The following is a 19,463-nucleotide window of genomic DNA, read 5'->3' on the forward strand; positions in this document are numbered from 1 at the left end:
GCGCTGGCTGCGGCAGCCATTGGAAGGTGAACCAATGGCAAAGGAAGACCTTTCTCTCTGTCTCTCTCTCTCACTGTCCACTCTGCCTGTCAAAAAATAAAAAAAAATTTAAAAAAAGGCAGTTACAGAGAGGCAGAGACAGAGATAGAGAGAGAAATGCTGATGAATAGTCAGTTCTTCAGTCTCATCAATCTCATAGAATTTCATTAATTTTTACATAATCTTCTTCATTACAGTTGGCCCTTTGTATCCATGAGTCCCACATCCATGAATTAAACCAACCAAAGATAAAAAATATCCTCAAGAAATAAATAGCATCTGCACAAAATGTGTACAGACTTTTTTCTTGTCATTTTTCCTGAACAATACAATATAACAACTATTTATATAGCATGTATATATTAGCTATTATAAATAGTCCAGAGATAATTTAAAGTATAGGATAGAATGAATCTGGGCTATATGCAAACACTCTACCATTTTTATAAAAAGGACTTGAGCATTGAGGGATTACTGGGGTTAGGGGGAGGAATCCTGGACCCAGATCTCCATTGATACCCAGAGACAACTGTATTTATCAAAGTGGGCAAGTTTCTACATGTGAAAGAATCTAAGTTTCTTCATTGCATTTCTAGCTCAGTTAGAATAGGCCTGTTGTTCTCTTTTGAAACAGGATGTCACGGACTGTTCATCTTCCAGTACCCTGTCCTGTTCAGCTTAGTACCTTAAGAAATGACTCCCTAGAGCTCAGCTTCTTGAGTATGTTAAACAAGGGAATTATGTGAAAGTTAAGAAAATTCTTAAGAAAGGTAAGTACTGTGCTGAGATGACAGAAGCAACTTGATCCACATTTCTAAATAGTGTTTGGAAGAAAATCAGGGACATCATAAAGCTATGAGTGAGTTTTTGGGGAAAAAATCTAAACATTAAATTTAGACATGAAATGTTCTCTGCTACTGCAGTCATACTGCTCATTAGAAGTCTTAAAGCCTTGTTAGGAGGCTGGTTTTCTTTCTTTCTGTTTTTTTTTTTTTTTAAGATTTATTTATTTGAAAGGCAGAGTTACAGAGAAGGAGGGAGAGACAAAGAGAGAGATGGATCTTCTATCTGCTCATTCACCCCCCAAATGGCTGCTATGGCTGGAGCTACGCCGATCTGAAGCCAGGAGCCAGGTGCTTCTTCCTGGTCTCCGACACGAGTTCAGGGCCCAAGCACTTGGGCCATCCTCCACTGCCTTCCCAGGCCACAGCAGAGAGCTGGAATGGAAGAGGAGCAACTGGGACTAGAACCCAGCACCTATATGGGATTCCAGTACCACAGGTGGAAGATTAGCTAAGTGAGCCACAGCACTGGCCCGGTAGGTTTGTTTTCATCCATGAAGACCTTTTCTGTGCTATGGCCAAGGCTGGAGACTTAAGTAGCACCTCAGTAGGAGTCCTTCTTCTTCCTGTCTGGAGAAGCAGAAAACAAGATCACGTAATCACCCAAAGGAAAATGAAACCACAGCCATGATAGGTGCTGCAAAGGAGAGGTCTACATGTGTGGGGATCAGAGGTTCCAAGATCTAAAGAAATAAAAATAGTTAATAATGGAAAGAAGATATGGAAGAACATTTCACATTTTTAGAGATTTTTGATGGGAGAGAAAGAACAGATGTGAGCTGAAATGGACGCAGGGAGATGCAGAGAGGAAGCCATGACCTGCAGGAAGGACTTTGTTAAGAGACAGTCACAGGTTTGGTCTTGATCCTGACAGTAGGGACATGCTGCTCAAGTATTTAGTGGAGTAGGGTTAAGTTGGTAATGTCAAGAACTGAGGCTTTACCCTCTTTGCAAGCTAACAGTTATCTGTTATAGTTTTGTGGGTGCTGGAAGAAGATAATATAACCCTGGGTTAGAGAGAAAGGACACATTTTCACTCCTGCAATAACAATAAAGTATTGTCATTTTTACATCTGAATCCCAGTTCCTACAGAGCAATGAGAAAGGCCAAGTAATGCCTGCCTACTCTGTGTTGCCTGATGGGCCAAGAGCTTAAGAAACTCAAGCTTAAGGAACTTGAGTCTTGTAGAATGGACTGTAAATCTTCCTGATCTTTATCCCAGAGGAAAGACATATTCTTTCTTTATATATTTGAGAGACAAAGAGCTTCCATCTTCTTGTTCTCTCCCCAAATGCCTGAAACTGCTGGGGCTTGGACAGTTGAAGCCAGGAGCCTTGAACTCAATATGGATCTCCCATATGAGTGGCAGAGAACCAGGTACTTGAGTCATCACCTGCTGCCTCCCAGGGTGTACATTAGCAGGAAGGAGCTGGTACTCAAACCTAGGCACTCATATACAACATTTGGGTGTGCCAAGGGCTATGTTTTATTTATTTTTAGAAGACTTATTTCAGGGCTGGTACTGTGGCATAGGGGGTAAAGCCTCTGCATGCAGTGCCAGCATCCCATATGGGTGCCAGTTCAAGTCCCAGCTGCTCCACTTCAATAAAGCTCTTTGCTATGACCTGGAAAGCAGTAGAAGATGGCCCAAGTCCTTAGACCCCTGCCACCCACATGAGTGACCTGGAAGAGGCTCCTGGCTCCTGGCTTCAGACTGGCACAGCTCCAGCCATTATGGCCATGTGAGGAGTGGATCAGTGGATGGAAGACCTCTCTTTCTCTCTCTACCTCTGCCTCTGCCTCTATGTAACTCTCTCTGCCTTTCAAACTAAAAAAAAAATGACTTGTGTCTTGGGACCAGAACTTTGGCATAGAAAGATATGTCTGCCTGCAGTACCAGCATCCCACATGGGCACCAGTTTGAATCCCAGCTGTTCTACTTCCAATCTAGCTCCCCGCCAGTGGCCTGGGAAAACAGTGGAGGATGGCCCAAGTGCTTGGGCCCCTGTACCCACATGGGAGACCTGGAAGAAGATCCCAGCTCCTAGCTTCAGATCATCCCAGGTCCAGCTGTTTCTGTCACTTGGGGAGTGAACCAGCAGATGGACGACATCTCTCCCTCTCTCTGTAATTCTGCCTCTCAAGTAAATATATGTCTTAAGGTTGATGTATATAACATATACATATATATGTAAATAATATCTAAGTATTAAGACATATATTTATTTGAGAGGCAGAGTTACAGAGAGGGGGAGAGAGAGATCTTCCATGTGTTGATTCACTCCCCAAATGGCTGCAACGTCCTGGGCTGAGGCAGGTTGAAACCAGGAGCCTGGAGCTTCATCCAGGTCTCCCATGTGGGTGGCAGGGGCCCACACACTTGAGCAATCTTCCATTGCTTTCCCAGGCACATTAACAGAGAACTGAATTGGGAGTGGAGCAGCTGAGACTTGAATCAGAATTTATAATGGATGCTGGTGTCACAGACAGTGGCTTAACCTGTTGTGCCAATGAGCAGGCAAGCATCGTCATAACTGCTATGCCAAACACTCACCCCAAGGAGACATATTCTTTATTACACAGAATAGAAAACAAGCCTACCCTTTGCTGTGGAGGGAGATAGCCATATTTGGCTTCCAAGTCTGTTCAACATACAAAGTCTCCACAAGATCCTTCAGAACAAAGGATGATGTGCAGAAATGCAAGAACCATGGAAAAATCATCCCTTAAGAGTGACATGATTGGAATAAAACCTGAAAGGAAGCCTGGCTGCTGCTTGGAGAGTAGATTGGAGGGAACAACTGTGTGTATGGGCTGTCACGTGCAGCTGAGAGATGACCGGTTGGCCAGAAAGGGGTGATAAGAGCTAGAGGAAGATGGGTGAATTTGGCAGTATTTGAGGGGTGAATCAATGGTATGTATGACTGGTTGGTGTGAGCAAAGTTGTCCGGTTCACCTTGTTGTGCTTGTGTACATGGATCCTTGAGGGAGGGACCTGGAAGAAACCTAGTTTTAGGGAGTTGGCAAGAGTTAATTCTGTTTAGACACGTTGAATTTGAGATGCTTTTGAGACAAGATGTCAATCAACTAGTTGCCAGGCAAGCAGATTGAAATCCTGGTCTGGCACTATCTCTTTACCTAGGCAGAAACCACTGAAGTTTTCTGTTCCTCCCTTGTCTTCATGCCTGTAAAACAGGGATGATAATAATAAATAATGCCTTTACTTCCTGTTAGTTGTGATGAAGGGGCTGTAACAAGTGGGTAGAAAATGGAATTAGAGTAAAATATTCTTTTTCCATGAACTTTTTGAAGGCCTCTTGTTTTAAATGATGGGAATATGAAAGTTAACAGTGGCAAGTTTCTGGCCGGCACTGCAGATCACTAGGCTAATCCTCCGCCTGAGTCACTGGCACTCCAGGTTCTGGTCCCAACTGGGGCACCGGTTCTGTCCTGATTGCTTCTCTTCCAGTCCAGCTCTCTGTTGTGGCCCGGTTTTTTATTTTTACATTATCATTTAATAAAATTTTGGCAATGCTTTCATTAAACCAATGATAACTTCTGGTTAATCTCTGCCACTTAATAGAGGTGGGCACACTTGCTTATATATTTCCATGTTTAGACATTTATTCCTCTGTGGTGAAGTTGATGTTTTCTCTATTTATGTATCCTGTATTCATTCTATCACTCCTTTTTCTACAGAGCAATGTAGAAGGAAAGCCAAGAAATTTTCTTTTAAATCCTTGCATTTGCATTTTCTTCCAGGTATGATTCAGGGCACTTCCAGATATTTCAAAGAGCAAAGAAAATTAATACATCACCTGCAAATTATGTACTTTTTAAAGCATATTTGTTTCATTCATTTGAAAGACAGAGTCATAGAGAGTGATAGAGAAAGAAAGTGAGAGAGAGAAAGAGAGTCTTCCATCTGCTGGTTCATTCCGCAAAAGGCCACAATGGTCAGAGCAGAGCCAATCTAGACAAGAGGCAGGAGATTCTTCTGGGTCTCCTGCATAGTTTCAGGGGTCCATGCACTTGAGTCATACTCCAGTACTTTCCCAGTCATATTAGCAGGAGCTGTATCTGAGGTGGAGAAGCTGGGACTCAAACTGGCACTCATATGGGATGCTGGCTGTGGGTAGGGCTTTAATCCACTGTGTGATAGCACTGGCCCCTGTAAGTGGTTTTCGTAATTATTCCCCAGCTTGCTGTCAGTTTTCTTTTTAGATTTATAATAATTTATTAATGGAAATGGAAAAATAAAGATAAATTTTATTCTCAGGGAATATAAAGAAACAAGATGAATGATGAATTTATCATGACTATCAAGCATTGCAGTTATCCAAGATAAGGCAATTTGGTCTCTCATCTTTCTGTTGCCATAGCAAAATATATATTTGTTATATGGTTTCAGTTGAAGCTTCAAGGACAATATTCTAAATTTTGGGGTCATGATGTCCAATACAGTCTTTAGTGTTATACAGATGATGTAGTGGGCAGTGTTTTAGTGCCACCCTGGAAATAAACACTTAGCATTCTGCAAGGGAAAGAGTTACCTAGGGCTAAACCACAAATAAGTTGCATTTATTTTTTAATTGTTAGAGTAATGCAGTCCTTAATAGTTTGAGGAGTTGAACTTGATTCCAAGGTAGAGTAAGGACTATGTGGGGGAAATAATCTACTGCAGGTTCTTTTATGTTTTAAGATTTTTTTTAAAGATTTATTTATTTATTTATTTGAAAGTCAGAGTTACCCAGAGAGAGGAGAGGCAGAGAGAAGAGAGGAGAAATCTTTCATTCGATGGTTCACTCTCCAATTGGTTGCAATGTCCGGAGCTGCGCTGATCTGAAGCCAAAAGCCAGCAGCTTCTTCTGAGTCTCCCACATGGGTTCAAGGGCCCAATCATTTGGGCCTTCTTCTACTGCTTTCTCAGGTCAGAGCAGACCAGCTAGATCAGAAGTAAAGCAGCTGTGTCTCAAAACAGCACCCATTGGGATGCCGGCACTTTAGGTCAGGGCATTATAAAAAAAGCAAAAGCTACTTTCTATTCCTTCTTGAATCTCCTCCCTTATTTAAAAATATTTATGAGCTTGATAGAGAAAGAAGTTGATGGACTGAGAGAAAGCTAGAGAGCTCCCATGCACTTCTTCACTGCCTAAATAATCATATCAAGCAGGGGTGGGGCACAACTGAAGCCAAGAGTCAGGAATGGAATCTAGGCCTCCCTCTTGGTTGGCATCACCATTGCTTCCCCTGGTCTGCATTAGCTGGGAGCTGGAAACTGGAGGTGGCACTGAAATCCAACTTTGGAAATTTGATGCAGAGATAGAGTATCTGAGCTGGCATCATAAACACTAAGTTAAACGCCTACTGTCTCTTTTAAAATATTTTTGTACAACAAAAACAAAGCCAGAGGCATCACAATACCAGATTTCAGGACATACTACAGGGCAGTTGTAATCAAAACAGCATGGTACTGGTACAGAAACAGATGGATAGACCAATGGAACAGAATTGAAACACCAGAAATCAACCCAAACATCTACAGCCAACTTATATTTGATCAAGGATCTAAAACTAATTCCTGGAGCAAGGACAGTCTATTCAATAAATGGTGCTGGGAAAATTGGATTTCCACGTGCAGAATCATGAAGCAAGACCCCTACCTAACACCTTACACAAAAATCCACTCAACATGGATTAAAGACCTAAATCTACGACCTGACACCATCAAGTAACTAGAGAACATTGGAGAAACCCTTCAAGATATTGGCACAGGCAAAGAATTTCTGGAAAAGACCCAGGAGGCACAGGCAGTCAAAGCCAAAATCAACTATTGGGATTGCATCAAATTGAGAAGTTTCTGTACTGCCAAAGAAACAGTCAGGAGAGTGAAGAGACAACCGACAGAATGGGAAAAAATATTTGCAAACTATGCAACAGATAAAGGGTTAATAACCAGAATCTACAAAGAGATCAAGAAACTCCACAAAAACAAAACCAACAACCCACTTAAGAGATGGGCCAAGGACCTCAATAGACATTTTTCAAAAGAGGAAATCCAAATGGCCAACAGGCACATGAAAAAATGTTCAAGGTCATTAGCAATCAGGGAAATGCAAATCAAAACCACAATGAGGTTTCACCTCACCCCGGTTAGAATGGCTCACATGCAGAAATCTACCAACAACAGATGCTGGCGAGGATGTGGGGAAAAAGGGACACTAAACCACTGTTGGTGGGAATGCAAACTGGTCAAGCCACTATGGAAGTCAGTCTGGAGATTCCTCATAAACCTGAAGATAACCCTACCATTCAACCCAGCCATCCCACTCCTTGGAATTTACCCAAAGGAATTTAAATTGGCAAACAAAAAAGCGGTCTGCACCCTAATGTTTATTGCAGCTCAATTCACAATAGCTAAGACCTGGAACCAACCTAAATGCCCATCAACGGAAGACTGGATAAAGAAATTATGGGATATGTACTCTTTAGAATACTATACCGCAGTAAGAAACAACGAAATCCAGTCACTTGCAACAAAATGGAGGAATCTGGAACACATCATGCTGAGTGAAGTAAGCCAGTCCCAAAAGGGACAAATACCATATGTTCTCCCTGATCGGTGACAACTGACTGAACACCAAAAAGGAAACCTGTTGAAGTGAAATGGACACTATAAGAAACGGTGACTTGATCAGCATAGCCCTGACTGTTAATGAACAACTTAATACATTATCCCTCTTAGTAGTTTTTTTGTCTGTTCTACTTAATATGACTGGTTTAATTCTGTAATTATCACACAGTTATTCTTAAGTGTTGAAAATTAACTGAAATGTGATCCCTGTTAAACATAAGAGTGGGAATAAGAGAGGGAAGAGATGTATAATTTGGGACATGCTCAAGCTGACTTGCCCCAAATGGTAGAGTTAGAAACATACCAGGGGATTCCAATTCAATCGCATCAAGGTGGCATGTACCAATGCCATCTCACTAGTCCAAGTGATCAATTTCAGTTCACAATTGATCATAATGAAAGGACTAAGAGTCAAAGGGAGCACATAAACAAGTCTAGTACCTGCTAACACTAACCGATAGAATAAATAAAGGGGAGAGTGATTCAACATGGGAAGTGAGATACTCAGCAGACTCATAGAATGGCAGATGTCCTAAATAGCACTCTGGCCTCAGAATCAGCCCTAAAGGCATTCGGATCTGGCTGAAAAGCCCATGAGAGTATTTCAGGCATGGAAAGCCAAGACACTCTGGCAAAAGATCTCTGTGAGTGAGATCCCAGTGGAAAGAACAGGTCTTCAAAGAAGGAGGTACCTTTCTCTGAAGGGAGGAGAGAACCTCCACTTTGACTATGACCTTGTCTAAACAAGATAAGAATCGGAGAACTCAGAGGGCTTCCATAGCCTTGGAAACTCATGACTGGAGCATAGGGAGATTACTGATGCCATAGACAGGAGTGTCAATTGGTAAAGTCAACAACAGGAGTCACTGTGCACTTACTCCTCATGTAGGATCTCTGTCCTTAATGTGCTGTGCATTGAGATTTAATGCTATAACGAGTACTCAAACAATATATTTCACTTTGTGTTTCTAGGGGGGTGCAAACTGTTGAAATCTTTACTTAATGCATACTAAACTGATCCTCTGTAAAAAAAAATAAAGAAATTATCAACTCCCAATTTGACTCTCACTGGGATTAAACATGACAATAGGTCTGATCTGATTTCATCATCATTTAAAAAAAATCATCTATTATTTTTCACTTTATGTTTCTGTGTGGGAGCAAACTGTTGAAATCCTTACTTAATGTATACTAAGCTGATCTTCTGTATATTAAGATAATCAAAAATGAATCTTGATGTGAATGGAAGGGGAGAGGGAGTGGGAAAGGGGAGGGTTGTGGGTGGGAGGGACGGTATGGGGGGGAAGCCATTGTAATCCATAAATCGTACTTTGGAAATTTATATTCATTAAATAAAAGTTAAAAAAAATATTTTTTCTCTGCCATAATTGCATTGACTGTGCATGGTGTTTTCCTGGAAATTCTTCTCTGTTCAGTCCCTCCATAACTTCCCTGATGGTTTCTTGTCTTTTTCCCTGAATACTTCTACATTCTTCTGAACATTGCTCATTCCAGAGTGACTGCTGTCCCCCTTTCAGCCTACTGTGCAATTGCCCTTGACATAGTCTGGCCTTTGTGAACAGAAATTCCTGTTTCCCTCCAGCTTGGGGATCTTTCACAGCCTTAATACCATAGGTTTGACCCCCTATTGAATGCTTCTGTGTAGATGTCCAAATGCTCAACAAATCTGAAATGAAATGACATCCTTCCTTCTTCCTTCATACCCATGTAGAAGATATACAACTGCCATTGTCTGTTATATGACAGAGTTGACCTGTTGACCAGGAGTGTTGTATCACAGATGATGATAGCATTTGAAGACCTGGCTGTGATGTGATGTGATGCTGGAGACCTACAGCAGCCTGCTCTCCTTGGGTGAGTGATACTCATCACATGCCCAATGGTAACATTTTCTCAATATTTGACAAATAAGTGAGCAGTATTTATAGTTTAATGAGGGACAGGTATTGAATTTGAGTCCATGAATACTTTGAATATCTACCACCTGAGAAGGAATTCAGTTTGGAGCACTGGTTGCATAGCTCCTGGACCAAGCTGTACTCCTTTAATTAACCCAAGATAGTGATTTCACAAAGTGTTACATTATTTCCATTAATAGGGCACTGCATGACTAAATCTGACTTGATCTTCAAGTTGGAGCAAGGAGCAGAGCCCTGGATGGGGGAAGAATACCTACATCAGAGCCTTCCAGGTCAGTATGCACATAATGGGCAGGGAGGCCAAGGTAGAAGCAGTGCAGCAGATGCTGACTGGTGCTCTTTCCATGAGTTTTTCCCAAGACTTACTCCTGAAGACAGCTGGTCTTGTGATTCAGACACAGACATTCTACAGTATCTATGGAGGTCAGTATCTCTGGTAAAGGCAAAGGAAATGAAGTTTTATGTGAAAATCAACAACTGATCAAAACCTCCAGAAACTCAAATTATCACAGAGGAGTGTTTATAGAAAGAAATGAGAGGAGGTAACCAGGGCTGATGTCTTCACAATGAGTTAGAAATCAATTTTCAATAATTGAGCAGACTCTGGGTTGCAGAAACAAATTCTTTAAACATGGGAATGTATAGCAAAGGTGGTCTATTGGGACTTTCTGTAACTGTTGTAGTTCGAAGAAGCTGAGGATGTCAGGTTTCCCACAAATGCTGTTTTCCTGGGAAGACAGAACATGAGACAACCACATATTCAAATCTTGTCCCTTAAATGTGATCCTGCTTGGCATACAGACACATTTCACTCTTCTCCACATGCAAGTAAATAATCTAGTAAAACTTTCCCATATTGATAGTTGAAATATTAAAGAAGTACAAAACACATATTTTAAAAAAATGAACTGAAAAAAAAGGGCAGTGGTGTCTGGCACTGTGGTGCAGTGCATTAAAGCCCTGGCATCTAGAGGTGGCATCCCATATGGTCATTGGTGCAAGTCCCAGCTGCTCCACTTCTGCTCCAACTCTCTCATGCCCTGGGAAAGCATTAGAAGATGGCCCAAGCCCTTGGGTTCCTGCACCAGCGTGGGAGACCCAAAAAATGCTCGTGGCTCTTGGCTTCGGATCAGCTGAGCTCTGGCCTTTGTGGTTGTTTAGAGAGTGAACCAGTGGATGGAAAACCTCTCTCACTCTCAATGTCTCTGGCTCTACCTCTCTCTGTAAAACACATAATAGATCTTTTTTAAAAAGGACAGGGAAAATTTGTTTTCTAGGTAATAAGTGAGTATTTTTATTAAATATTTGTCCAACTTTAAAATATGGTTGTTTTATCTTTGTACAAGTCAGAATGGCAGTGAGAAAGAGATTTTATATTAGCTCCCTCCCCAAAAACCTACAACAGTTAGTCTGACTAATCTGAAGCCCAAAGCCTGGAATTCCAAATACACATCTCTGATGTATCACAGGATCACAAGCACATGAACCATTATCTGCTACTTCCCAGTATACATTAGCAGAGAGCTGCATTGGAAGCAGGGTAGGCTGAGATTAAACTGGTACTGTTTTTTGATACAGACATCCTGTGCAGTGACTTATGGCATCTTACCACAAAAACCACTCAGCCATAGTTGAAAAAAATTCTGGTAGTAAATATGATCATTAATGAACATTGTGAAATCTATAGGTACAATTTAATATATTAATGTGTTATGTAAAAAAACTGTATAATGTTCATATATATTATCTTGTACTCATTTTGTTAAAATCTTATCCCTCTTGGGTATAAGTCACTTCATTCATTTTACATGGGTATGCCAGGAGAAACAATTATATTTGATTTAGTGATATCATTATTTTTTTCTCACTTCAGATGCCTTGGAAAGGAATGATCTGAGTAAGATCTACCAAAAAAGTCAGGACAAAAATCTGAATCAGGATGTTATGAAAAATAATAAAACATCAACTCCCAAGATGATTAAATTAAGGAAAAACTTAATTTTAGTTCAAGCCATATTCCAACACTGAATATCAAAAAAAGTAACTATTCAGGAATTAAACCTGAAGAATGCAATATATGTCACAATGTGTATCCCATTGTGGGCCTGATCAACTACAAGCTGGAGTGAAATTTGATGCTACCAAGATACCTGGGAATGGTCTCCAATTCTGTGAGCCTCTTAACCAACAGCACAAAATTCAAACCGTGGAGCAGGTACTTGAACAAATTGGACAAGGGAAAATTTTCAAAAGGAAGAATATATTTTGTGAATCTGAGAAGCTTTTTATTGTAGAAACTTATAATAAGTCAACTGCCACTATTGGCAAGACAACTCAAGTAGTACAAGATTTCCATAAAAATTCTAACCTCAGTAAGCATCAACAAAGTCCTGGAAGAGAGAAAGTTTATAAATACATCAAGCCTGTGGAATCTGTCATTTACCAATCACATGTTAGAATGAATCATAGATCAAATATAGGGAAGAAATCCTATTCCTGTAAAACTTGTGGGAAATCATTCAGTAATAAATTCTGCCATATCCTCCATCACAGCACTCACGTAGTGGAAAACCCTCATGTGTGTATTGAATGTGTAGAAATCACTTACCAGAAGTCAGATTTCATTAGACATCAGAGAATTCACACAGGGTTGAAATCTTATAAATGTAATGACTGTGAGAAAGTCTTTGGCCAGAAGTCAAACCTCATAAATCATCAGAGAATACACGGGCGAGAAACCTTATGAATTTAATGACTGTGGAAAATCCTTTGGCCAGAAGTCAAACCTCATATATCATCAGAGAATTCACAAAGGGGAGAAACCTTATGAATGTAATCATTGTGGAAACGCCTTTTGCCATAAGTCAAACCTCACAAAGCATCAGAGAAGTCACACAGGGGAGAAACGCAATGACTGTGGAAAGGCCTTTGGCCAGAAGTCAAACCTCATAACTCATCAGAGAATTCACACAGGGCAGAAAGATTATGAAGGTAATGACTGTGGCAAAGTCTTTATGCATAAGTCACATCTTATTCTACATCAGAGAATTCACACAGTAAAAACCTTATGAATGTAATGACCGTGGAAAAACCTTTCTGTTGAAAAATTATCTTGTCAAACATCAGAGAATTCACACAGTAGATAAAACCTATGAATACAATGACTGTGGAAAAAAATTATGTGGAAGAAAGATCTTATCAGACATCAGAAAATTCACACAGGGGAGAAACCTTATGAATGTAGTGACTGTGCAAAAGCCTTTCTGCATAAGTCACATCTCATTCAACATCAGAGAATTCAGACAGGGGAAAAACCTTATGAATGCAATAACTATGAAAAAGCCTTTGGCCAAAAGTCAGCCCTCATAAATCATCAGGGAACCCACACGGTGGAGAAATCTTATGAATGTAATGACTGTGGAAAAGCCTTTTTGCGCAAGTCAGAACTCATCAGACATCAGAGAAGTCACACAAAGGAGAAATCCTATGAAAGCAATGACTGTGCAAAAGGGTTTGGTCACAAATCAAGCCTCATAAGTCAGAGAATTCACACAGGGCAGAAAGTTTATGAGTGTAATGAGTGTGGAAAAGTCTTTTGGAGGCAGTCAGATCTCATCCCACATCAGAAAATTCACCCAGGAGAAAACCTTATGAATGTAAAAACTGTGGAAAAGCCTTTGGCAAGAAGTCAAACATCATAATTCATCAGAGAATTAGCTCAGAGGAATAACCGTATGAATGCAATGACTGTGGAAAAGTCTTTGGCCAAAATTCAAGCCTCAACTCCTCACAGAATTCCCACAGGGGAGAAACCTTATGAATGCAACGACTGTGAAAAATGTTTTGAATATAAGCTACACATCATTAGATAACAACATCATGAATGTAATGATGGTGGAAAGCCTGTTGCTATAATTCACAACTAATAAAACATCAGAGAATTCACACCAGGAATTTTCCACAACATTGCCTTTTTGTGCAAGTTACATCTCACCAAACATTAAGTGTGGATATGCCTCTGGTACCAATCATACCTCATCAAACATAAAAGAATTAACATGCAAGAAATCTTTTGAATGTAATGACTCAGAAAGACTTTTACCATAATTCAGTCCTCATTGCACATCTTCAAATTCATATAGGGAATAAACCCTTTGAAAGTAATCATGTGGAAATGCCTTTAATTAGAAGTCATAACCCATAAGACATCAGAGAATTCACATTTGAAGGAAATCTTAAAGAGTGTAATGAGTGTTGGAAAGCTCTGCCAAAATCTCAGTTACAACACCAGAGAATTCACAAAGTGGAGATCTCATGAATGAAATAAATGTGGGAAAGCTTTTTGTTATAGATCATACTTAGATCCATAGGAAAATAGAGAGAAGTGGACAGACCCACAGAGGCAGCTGTGTAAGGCTGGAGACCTAGTCCAGAGTTGTGTATCTACAAGAGAAGGAACTATTTCTACAGGTTTCTAGCAGACACCAGAAGTAGGACGAAGGAAGGACCCTCTCCTACATCTTTCAGAGAATACCTGGTCCTTTTGACACTTAAAATGTGCCAAATTACCATTTGTGGAACTTTGTGATAGCAGGGCCAGGGCACTAAAAATAGACATGAGACTATAATGTCACCTTCCTCCAACCTCCTGACCACAGCACAGCAGCCAGAACCTCTGTGTCCAAACATTCCCTACAAGAAAACTGTCTGCCTTCATTAACTTTTTGTCTTCACTGACAAGGCCTGGCCCCAGGAAATCATGCATTAAGGAAATAAATCAATGGATTCCTTCCAGTGCTGTATTCAGATGTTCATAAAAACCAAGGTACATCCACACATGGGAAGCACAGAGGGTGATGGACAGGAGGAAAGATGGCCCATGTAGGGCATTCCAGTGCTCACAGCCACACTGTGTGCTGGGGCAGCCAACTCAACTCCAAATGCCCAGCCTCTGCGACTTGGCAGGTAAAGTCATTTCTGTCACTCAGCTCCACCACTTACCAGTTCCATGACCCTGGACTGCCTCTCTGAGCCTGTTGGATCTTCCCTCCTGCTCAGTGAGAATTTTACATGACTGTGAGATGATATTTTTCCAACCCATGGGCTGACATCACCTATAGGGACAACATTTTTGTGGCCACAACTCAAAACAGTTCTAGGTTCACTGATGGCCTTGTTTCCTAGTCTGTCCCATGAGATACAGCCATTCCCTCACATGCACTATCTGAATCTCTCTTGGGGAAGCAGGGTCTTTCATGGGGACACAAACATTATGCAACCATGCCGTTTTCCTAGGACACACCATTGACAGATCTTACTCCACACCAAATAGTGGACCACATCCTTTCCAAACTTCTGACCTACTGCTCCTTTGCTCTTCTTCCCCACAATGTTATATGAATCTGCCTCCATTACTTATAATCCCTCACACTGTTATCAGTGGAGGGGACCAAACAACACATCCTATTCAATATACATGGGAGAACTCATGTCAATGTGAAGTACAGGTTTCTGAGTTTCTCAAACATTTCATCTTGCAGGAATCTTGCTATGGGCTGTCCCCTGCTAGGTTAATTGCAATCAGAGGTTTTTTTCTCCAGCCAAATTGCTATCTGTTAGCATCAGCCAGGTATGATTCCTGTTATAAGGCTGGAGCCCATATTATCTTCCCCTATCAGCTCAGACAGGATGTGGCCAGGGATTGTCTGCTCAGGAACATTTTAGGGACTTTTTTGTTTTACTATTCAACAATGTGCATATCAGCAATTCCCAAAGTATATCTCTTTTCTAGTCAGCTCAGTTACATGCTTGAGATGGTTATCTCTTCTTGCTTAGGTGCCTCATGGAATAACCCTTTCACTTTAATTTTCTGATTTTATGATACAAAAAAAAGGAGAGCTAGGAGTTGGAGTTTGACACTTGGGACATGATTCTCATCAAGTCTGCATGTGTAATAAACTCTTTGCCTTTCCTCCTAAAAGTTTCAAGTGTGGCTTAGTTTCTTTGGTGTCTTATCTGTAATATTTGATTTCCTGACCAGGAAGTTGTCTGAGCTGGACATTGTGCCATTGGTACAGGGAACAAATGAATTGGAGGTGACCACTGTAGGACAGATGAATAGGCACCATTCCCAAGACTTTTGGATAGAGTCCTCCCTGTGGCAAGGGCTGCTACCTCCCTGATCACTGGTGCCCATTCAGACTCACAGTGATTCAGGGCAATTGTACTTGGAAACACCAGACAGGTGAGAGCAGTCAGGAACCAGGGTCAAAGACAGGCCTGCCCCTATGGGCAGAAGGGGGACTTGATCACTCCACCAGAAATTTGTACATTTCAAGAGTAGTCTGGCCCTCAGAGGGAAGGAATGTCTTGAACTGTGTATGAAAGCTGTGAATGTGTGGGCACTTTCACATGCATTAGTGGTTTGAATCTATTGACCCTCAGTAGAAGGTATAATTTAAGAGTGGGCCTGAAACTGCAATTCTCTGGTGATCCCCATATTGTCAAGGCAGTTGGAGTTACTCTCTAATCCTGCCGTAGCTAATAGGCACCTAAATTCCCACCTTGTCCAAGAAATGATAACAGTGGTTCACCTAGGCCTATAACACACTTGGTACAGACATGTCTTCTTCTCCCATAGTCTGGAAAAATCCCCAGTACCTACTGCTAGAAGTTTAATTATTTGGGAGGAGTGAAGATTTGAAGAGGCTGACACTGGACTCTCATGTCCTGGGGAAGATCACTGCGATAGGGTTAGCAGAACTCCATGATGCCACTGTTGTCTATGGTTGGCATCTGGGGTAAGATCCCATACTGGCTTCAATATCCCTGCCCTTCTGTGTGCCTATAATAATGAAAGGACTCTGTGTGAGTGCCAGTATTGGGAAGGAACATTCCAGGGAGCATCTCAAGGATTATGCAGACATCTCAATTTCTCTGGTAGAGACAGGCATCTCCTAAAGTTGATGATGGTGAGGGCTGAGTAGGGTATTTCTTTTTGCCTGATGTCATTGTGGGGCTTCAGACACCTTCAGAAAGGGTGAAGTGGAGCCCTCAGTGGGGCAGCTGATGTGATCTGACTTTCTGAGGGATGCATGGTGGGTGTGACTGGGGAGAGGGCATTAAAGGCATCCCCAGACATGACCTATCAGTGGGTTGTCCTTTGCAGCCACTCTCTATGGCTGTTGGGACCAGGGAGGATGTAGGCACCATAGTAGCCTGGACATGGGTAGCCCTTCCTGGATGTGGAAAAAGACAGTGAGGTTCCTATGGGAAAAACTCCCCTTTAGCCAGAAGTGTTGACATGGATGTGGGTTTGCTTCTGCATCAAGCAGTATTTCCCTGTCCTGAGGCTGATTTCCCACTCCTAATTCCTACCCTGTACCATGTTTGGCTGTCAGGATTGTAATATGTCCTCAGATCACTTTGGCATCCAGAAGAGCTCTATTCTAAATATGTCACAGGTGTTGTGTAGTACCATGGGACTGGTACCCTAGGTAAGTTGTGGGGTCCCAGCAGATATTGGGTATCTGGGAGTCAGGGGTGAAACAATGCATTGTTATTTCTCCAAGTCCTGGGATTAGCAAGTACTTCACCTTCAGCAGGGACTGTACATCAAGTCCTGGTGAGGGGCAAGAGCATATGGAGCCAGAACACCAGTCAGAACCATCCACCTCTATTTTGTATTCTCTGGATCTCCTGACATTTTTGCTGGAAAAGGAGACGTGATGATTGCAGCAAAGCTGCCGGCCTTCCTAGAGTGGCCCTTGAACTCAGTTTAGGAGTTATGAGGGAATGGAGCAGAAAATATCCAGAAAATTTTAAACATTGGGTCCTTAGATCTGCTGGATGGGTGACCCTAAATGACATAGTTTTGCAACTACAGGTCATCCAGTCTTCATTTTAGAGATGCCCATATTTCCAGTTGTGCTACAGCTATGGGATGGGTCCTGATGATCACCGGACAGGAAGCCAGTGTTCTGGGAAAGGTGGATTTGGTCAAACACCCCTAGAGTCCCACAGGAACTGCTGTTGCTTGAAGACTATGTGTACTCAGAAACCACAAAAACCACAGGTCACTCAGTTCAGCCTCCAAGATGATGTGCTCATGTCAAAGTACACATTCTCTCCCTTGTTTACAGAGTGCTGTCATGTGGCAGCTTCTTCTAACTGAAAGGCAAATAAGGAAGAGGTATGTACCATCCACCCCCTAAGGACAGTTACAGGAGTACCAGAATTGTTCCCATTAGGCTCCATGATTCAACAAGGAGACTGAGGAGGAAAGGGATATGGTGGCCCTTTAAGGATAATCTAGGAGGGGCAGTGAGCACAGGAAGCAAAGGCTAGGCAGGGTCCCTTGATGTCCATAGGGATACTGGCCATGACATCAGGCTGCTCCTTCCAGGCAGAATGCAGCACTGTTGGTAGGAACTGAGAGAGGCTTGTCATGAGGACAGATGGACTGCTCCTGGGTGAGTGAGCTCTGTACTCACAGTAACCACCCATAGGATCTGACCTTGAAACTGATGTGGGGGTTAGAACCAAGAATTTGTCACTGTTGGGAGTGTGCACCCTGGTACCATCTAGGATGGCATTGCCACAACCCTAAAAAGGTTTCCCCTTTTCCACCTGTCTCTCCTATTCACAGACTGCATGCAATACCTCTATTCCCCCATCTAACCCTTGTCTGGCCTGGAAGAAGTGATGGTTACTCTAGTCACACTGAACCTTCTTTTCCTGTGTCCAGTCAGCCCATCAAACATGAGGTCAAGCCCACTGCATGGTTTGAAACACCTCTTCATCCTTGTTTCAAGATGTCCTGCTAAGACAAATTCAGAGAATTCCCAACCTTCTGCCATATCTGGTGCTCTATGGCCATTTTCCCCATCCCTGCCTTTCTTTTTTGTTTTTAAAGATTTATTAATTTATTTGAAAGAGTTACACAGTGAGAAGGAGAGGCAGAGAGAGAGAGAGAGAGAGAGAGAGAGAGAGAGAGAGAAATCTCCCATCTGCTTGTTCACTCCCCAATTGACTGCAATGGCCAGAACTGTGCTGATGTGAAGCCAGGAGCCAGGAGCTTCTTCCAGGTCTCTCACGTGGGTGCAGGGACCCAAGCAGTTGGGCCATCCTCCCCTGCTTTACCAGGCCACAGCAGAAAGCTGTTTCTGAAATGGAGCATTTGGGATTCAAACTGGCACCCATCTGGGATGCTGGCACTGCAAGTGGTGGCTTTACCTGCTATGCCACAGCGCTAGCCCACATCCCCCTCTTTCTCTCTTGTCCAAGTAGAAATGAGAGAAAACACTAAAGACCTTATTCCTGCTCAACAGGGTCTACTTCTTCAGTATTGATCTAGGGACAGGTCGCTTTTGGTTGCACATTTGCTCTGCTGTGAATGGCTCTATGAGTCACTGGGTAGTTTCTTAGACACTGAGGTCACAACCTTGGCTGATACTTAGGTCCTTTGTCAAGAATTATTTAACCTGACCCTGAAAACCAGTGACTTGCTGGACAGTAATGGCACTAAGCATGTGGTCACTCTCTGTAAAATGCTGCTGACCAAAGCAGGCAACACCAAGAACATTGTAGGGACCTCAGACTGCACCTTCCCCAAATGCAGAAGCAGAAGCGTCAGTTCTGAGTATTTGAGTGTCTGCCCCACATCTAATACTGTCCCTGGCAGCCCTGAGTTGATTTATCAGTCACATGACTTTGGCGTAATGCTGACCATGGTCAATACTGTAATTGCATCTGGGGACAAGTTCCAAAATCTGGGAACCAGTGTTGACTCAAGGGAGATGTTTCTGAAAATGACCCCTCATGACATGATCAAGATCCACAGTTTGGATCATGTTTGCCTCTTCTTCAGGCTTTACCTGCAATGCTCCTTTGTAAATTTGCAGCCAAGAGGGGGATCTGGATGACCAGTGAGGTACCCTTACAGACAAGAGTGGCAGGGAAGCCCCTCCATTTTCATTTTGTGAAGGATTACAGGACATGTGACCATA

The 19,463-nt window shown here is 42.1% G+C and overlaps 1 long non-coding RNA gene across 3 annotated transcripts in view; it reads left to right on the top strand.

Moving 5' to 3' along the window:
* Positions 1-18,350, top strand: part of LOC127486383 (uncharacterized) — a 36,750-nt gene extending 18,400 nt beyond the window's left edge. For 2 of the 3 annotated variants that reach the window (XR_011385814.1, XR_007913106.2), the window contains exons 2-3: positions 9,249-9,391; positions 11,330-18,349. This is a non-coding gene — a long non-coding RNA (uncharacterized lncRNA). Of the gene's footprint in view, positions 1-673; positions 810-9,248; positions 9,392-11,329 lie in introns of all 3 variants that reach the window. The other variant, XR_011385813.1, reaches the window with a different exon arrangement.
* Positions 18,351-19,463: the final 1,113 nt, after the last annotated feature.

Source organism: Oryctolagus cuniculus, unplaced genomic scaffold (assembly GCF_964237555.1).
Source record: "Oryctolagus cuniculus unplaced genomic scaffold, mOryCun1.1 SCAFFOLD_55, whole genome shotgun sequence".
Lineage (NCBI taxonomy): Eukaryota > Metazoa > Chordata > Mammalia > Lagomorpha > Leporidae > Oryctolagus > Oryctolagus cuniculus.